Genomic DNA, 5,026 nt, shown 5'->3' with positions numbered 1-5,026 from the left:
AAATTTCTTCTCCTTCTGACTCTACCTCCCTTTCACTCTCTTCTCTTCTATCAGTCCATATCAGTACCTGTTTCCTGTTTCCACCACCAGGCTGCTCTCACCCATCTCTCTCCTTCTCCTTCTCCCCTCTGTCTTTTTCTCTCTCTCTCACTCCAATTCTTCCTTTCATCCTCATGTTTGCCCTAACTCTCTCTCTTTTTCCCTCTCTCCCTCTCCGTGCCTCTCCGTCTGCTCTGACCTCATCCCTCTTTCGTCTGCTCTCTCTGTTCTCTCTGCTCTCCCTCTTTCCCCTGGAGCCCTCTTCCTGGACCTTCTGTTCGTAGGTAAGGGGCCACGGCTGTTGTAGGTGACAGGGCTGCCATAAAGACATACAGGTTGCAGTGAGTAAGGGCATGGTCGACTGACAGTACCGCAGTAGACTAACGGTAAGGCGGGGTATTCTCCCATGTTGAGGGAAGGGCGCGGTATGTGCCAGGGGCCAGACGACCGTGACTAAGTGGAGGAGACTCTGAGCTAAATAATTCATTCCAATGGTAAGCTGTGTGCACATGCACACCAAAACACACACACACACACACTTGTGCGCATACAGTACACACAAACACACACACTGGGTGTGTTGTCTGTTCTTATTTTACTTCCTGCTGTTGAATATTAATGGCATGACAGAGAGACATTGTCAGTGAATTTAAAAAAGAACAGCATGTTAGTTTTGGCTTAGCAACAGAATGTGCTTTTGGTAAGAAATAGTTCAGCTGACTTGAGTGTATTAATGTTGTTATATGAATGGCTTCAGTATCTTATTTTTAGTCATTTAGCAGACGCTCTTATCCAGAGCGACTGCATACATAATTTATTTTTCATACTGGCCCTCCATGGGAATCGAACCCACAACCCTGGCGTTGCAAACGCCATGCTCTACCAACTGAGCTACATCCCTGCCGGCCATTCCCTCCCCTACCCTGGACGACGCTGGGCCAATTGTACGCCACCCCATGGGTCTCCCGGTCGCGGCCGGCTATGACAGAGCCTGGATTTGAACCAGGATCTCTAGTGGCACAGCTAGCATTGCGATGCAGTGCCTTAGACCACTGTGCCACTCGGGAGGCCATAATGAAGATATTCAGTATTTTGGAGGAAGGAGAATTTGTGAATTGTGGGTGTGTTTGTTTACCTCAATGATAACAGGGGCAGATTATTTCTTCCTGAATCCGGATTTGGGTTGCAAAGCCTTAATTCCCTGCGTCACGTACACACACCGATTAGAGACAGCAAGAGAGAGAGAGAAACAAGGTATACAATTCTAGCCTACTCCTTGAAATAAATCTTGACACTAATAACATCATACTTCTCTGTAATATCTTTATAACTCAGGCTGTGCTCTTAAGTGTTCTTAAAGTCGAGGCATATTACTGTAGATATAATATCAATGCACTAACTGAAGCATAACAATCTACTCATTTTCTAGAGATACATCTGCATAGACAAGTTGGAACAATGTGTGTGTGTTTGTGTGTGTCAAGAGTGATTCTTACTCACACGTACAGTAAGGCCTGTTGAGTGAGCCTAATATAGCTGAACTGGATGCCTTGTGTTGCAGTAGTACTTTGCAACGTTATGTATGTGGCCTAATCAACATGTCTACAGTATGTGTCATGATGATTGAGTGTGATGGAAAAGGATAGAGTTCTATACTGTTCAGTCACGCAGCAAGTTAACCTCTATCCACTCAGGGCAGGCATAGTCATTGAGCGTCTCTTGAGACGTATGTGTCTCTCGGCATCTTAATTGGCGGCATAAATCTGAAAGAATGTGTTGTGTTTTCCTCAGTCAGGTGAATGTGCCGCTTAGTTCATAGAACCGTGGTTACGTGAGTAACCTTATTAGCATCTGGGACAAAAGCATCGTGAAAAATGTTCTTCCTACAAGCTATTTTCTGATAATTGTGTTATGGGCCAGATGGTAAGACTACAGACCATTATAATTGGAATAAAGGAGGATTTACTTGTCATTTCAATAAAGCATAGGTGTTGCATTACTGATAAAAAATCTGGGTTTTCTGATTGTAGTTTGACTATGGTTATGGGTTGCTTAGATTGATGGAACAGTCAGGGTTGATTTTGTGATATAAGACTGGACGATTTAGCAGCCTGCGTCTTCAAATTGAGAGACTCACTTATGCAACAGGAATTGAATAGCGGACTGGCAATTGCGATAGAGCTGTGGCCATGATTTGAATTGATAACAAAGGAAAGTAATTTAATAGGGAAGTTAGAATTTCAAATGTGAATTGTTTAGGTAGACTGGAATGAAAGTAATGTATTTTAATAATATGAATGCAAATATACTATTAGTTAGTGGTGGTTTGTGAATAGACTTTATTAATGCTATGTTCTAGTTCGCGGGTAAAAGAAACAGTCCAGCGAGTACGAATCGAGCTGTAAGAGACATTTGAAGCAGAAGTCTGAATAGTTGAATGGAAAACATTTATTTGACAAATTCTAATTGTTATTACTTTATTCTATAGTTTGCGTTGAATTCTAAAACGAAAATTTGTTTTCGTTACTGTGGTGAATGATGGACGGAGTCAGGCGCAGGAGTAAAATAACCGGATGCAGATTTATTCCTTCCAGACATACAATGCGCCTACAACGGCAATCGAAACAGGTACAGGGGAAACAATCCTCCCTGACCAAACACAGTCTCAGAAAATACAATAAATGTAATGACATCAATCAACCCTGGCAAAATAAATGAGAGAGTATCTCAACCGAGCTACTCTCCTCCCACATAGAACAATCACTCACAAAGACAAGGGGGTAGAGGGAACACTTATACACAGACTAATTAGGGGATGAGCACCAGGTGTGTGTGATTGACAAGACAAGACAAGTGGAGTGATGAGAATGGGAGCGGCAGTAGCTAGTAAGCCGGTGACGACGAACGCCGAAACCTGCCCGAAAAAGGAGGGGAGGCAGCCTCAGCGGAAGTCTTGACAGTTACGTGGACCAGTGGATTGCAAGTAGCTTTAACTATTATGCTGATGGGATAGCACCAACTTATTGTGGGTTCTAGATTTGTTAAACAACAAATTTATATTTTAACTAAATTAGTCCAATAAGCTACAATTATAACATTATCAGAAAAAAGGCACAAGCTAATGCGAAACAGCTATTACCTATGTCATTGATCCAGTAATGAGACCAGGATGATAGTAATAATATAAATCTAGGTAGGAGAATTTAGGATAGGGACTAGCTGTCCAGATATAGACAAGTAAAAGAGAAAGCTAAAAATCAAGATTAGGGAATAAATGCCGAGACGAAGATTAGAAAGAGAACCACAGGAAAACAGATACAATATAAGGGGATGTTACATAGTGGCAGCAAGCATACAAATAATAACATATGAGGTACACATAAGGAAGGAAAGAGTTGGAGGGACAGCATAGGCAACGCTAAAAGGATAATAATGGAACCGAAAAAGGCTGGCTTAACTACACCACCACCATACACAGAAGGGGGGCAGTATTCTCAGGTCACAGGTCTAGTCTCAATAACAGGGAATGTGGATATAGAAGCAGAAAAAGTGAAGCAACAGGTTCCCACACCAGAAAGAGGAGAAAAATCACATTTAGATATAGACTGTTATGGAGGGCTGAGGGGTATGTTAACAAAACTGGAAAATTATGGGATAGATGAACAAGAGTATGATGGGCAAAAAGATGGGGAGAATACAAGTGATGAGGAAGGTGAAGAACTTAGACAGTATGCTGACTCTGTTCAAGAACAGAGTGAGACAGAGGGACGACTATCAGAGCAAGGAGCCACGGGAGGCAAAACTATAGTAACAGAATTAGGTAAGGCACTATACGATCATCTGGAAAAACAAAATTTAAGAAACAGAAGGACAATAAAAAAGCCAGAAAAGTATGGAGCTCAATATCCCATTTTGGTAAAAGGGACACAGGTTCACCATGTGCCCTGGGGAACGCAAGACCTGGAAGGTCTGATGACTAGACTGCCTAACCTGCATGAAGGAGCAGGGAAATGGATTAGAACATTTGAAGAACAAACAATGGGGAAGCTACTGGCAGTGGGAGACTTGAAGGCATTGTATGCACCAATTTGTAAGTCGCTCTGGATAAGAGCGTCTGCTAAATGACTTCAATGTTAAAATGTTAAAATTGCTGTCCAGGATTGTGGGAGTGGCCAAAATGGAGGACCTGTTGCAGGCGGGTGGCCTCGTACAGGCGGTGCGGAGGACGTTACTGGACGGAGTGACCTTTGACAGTTATAAGCCAGGACTATGGCACACTCTGAGAATAGAGTATCCAGCCAAAATAGACCCTAAAGCACTGAGAGGGGAACCATTGGGGGACAAAGTAAACCCTGCAAACTACCTAGAGTATCAGCTAAGAGGGGGCGACAAGAAACAGAAAAAGACCCAGAAGGGGATCCATCGATGACAACACTATTCAGGACATCACTGATGGAGGCAATGCCAACGCCTATCAGAAGAAAACTGGAAGATGTGGTGGAACTAACGTCAGAATCACACAAGGAATTCTGCGACCATATTATCCACGCAATGGAGAAATACAGGAGGGATGAATGGAAACTGGCGAAGCAGTGGAGAGAGATTCTGAGAAAACTGGGACAGTTGCAGCTGGAAGAGCTGACAAGAAAGGACAAAAAGAAAACACAAGCTCCAGTGATTACTCCGACACCACCAGAAGAGGGCGCCATGGCACCTGCTCTCCAAGGAGGTCAACAAATACCGCCTCAGCAGAAAGGCCAAAGAGCTCCTGCCTTACCAGTAGTGCATGTGTACACACAACAATCCCATGGACAGTGGCAAAACAGAGGAAATGGAAACAGACCAAAGAATCCAGGGTACCAATCTCAACAGCAGACATACCAAAATGGTGGACCAAAAGGCCTGCTAGGTGTCTGCTGGGGGTGTCAGCAATCAGGACATATGAGAAGGGATTGTCCTATCAACCCATGGCTGTCTAGGCAACCAC

This window comes from Coregonus lavaretus, assembly GCF_964263955.1.
Source record: "Coregonus lavaretus genome assembly, chromosome: 32".
In the NCBI taxonomy this organism is placed as follows: domain Eukaryota; kingdom Metazoa; phylum Chordata; class Actinopteri; order Salmoniformes; family Salmonidae; genus Coregonus; species Coregonus lavaretus.
Note: the sequence above shows the minus strand (reverse complement) of the source record.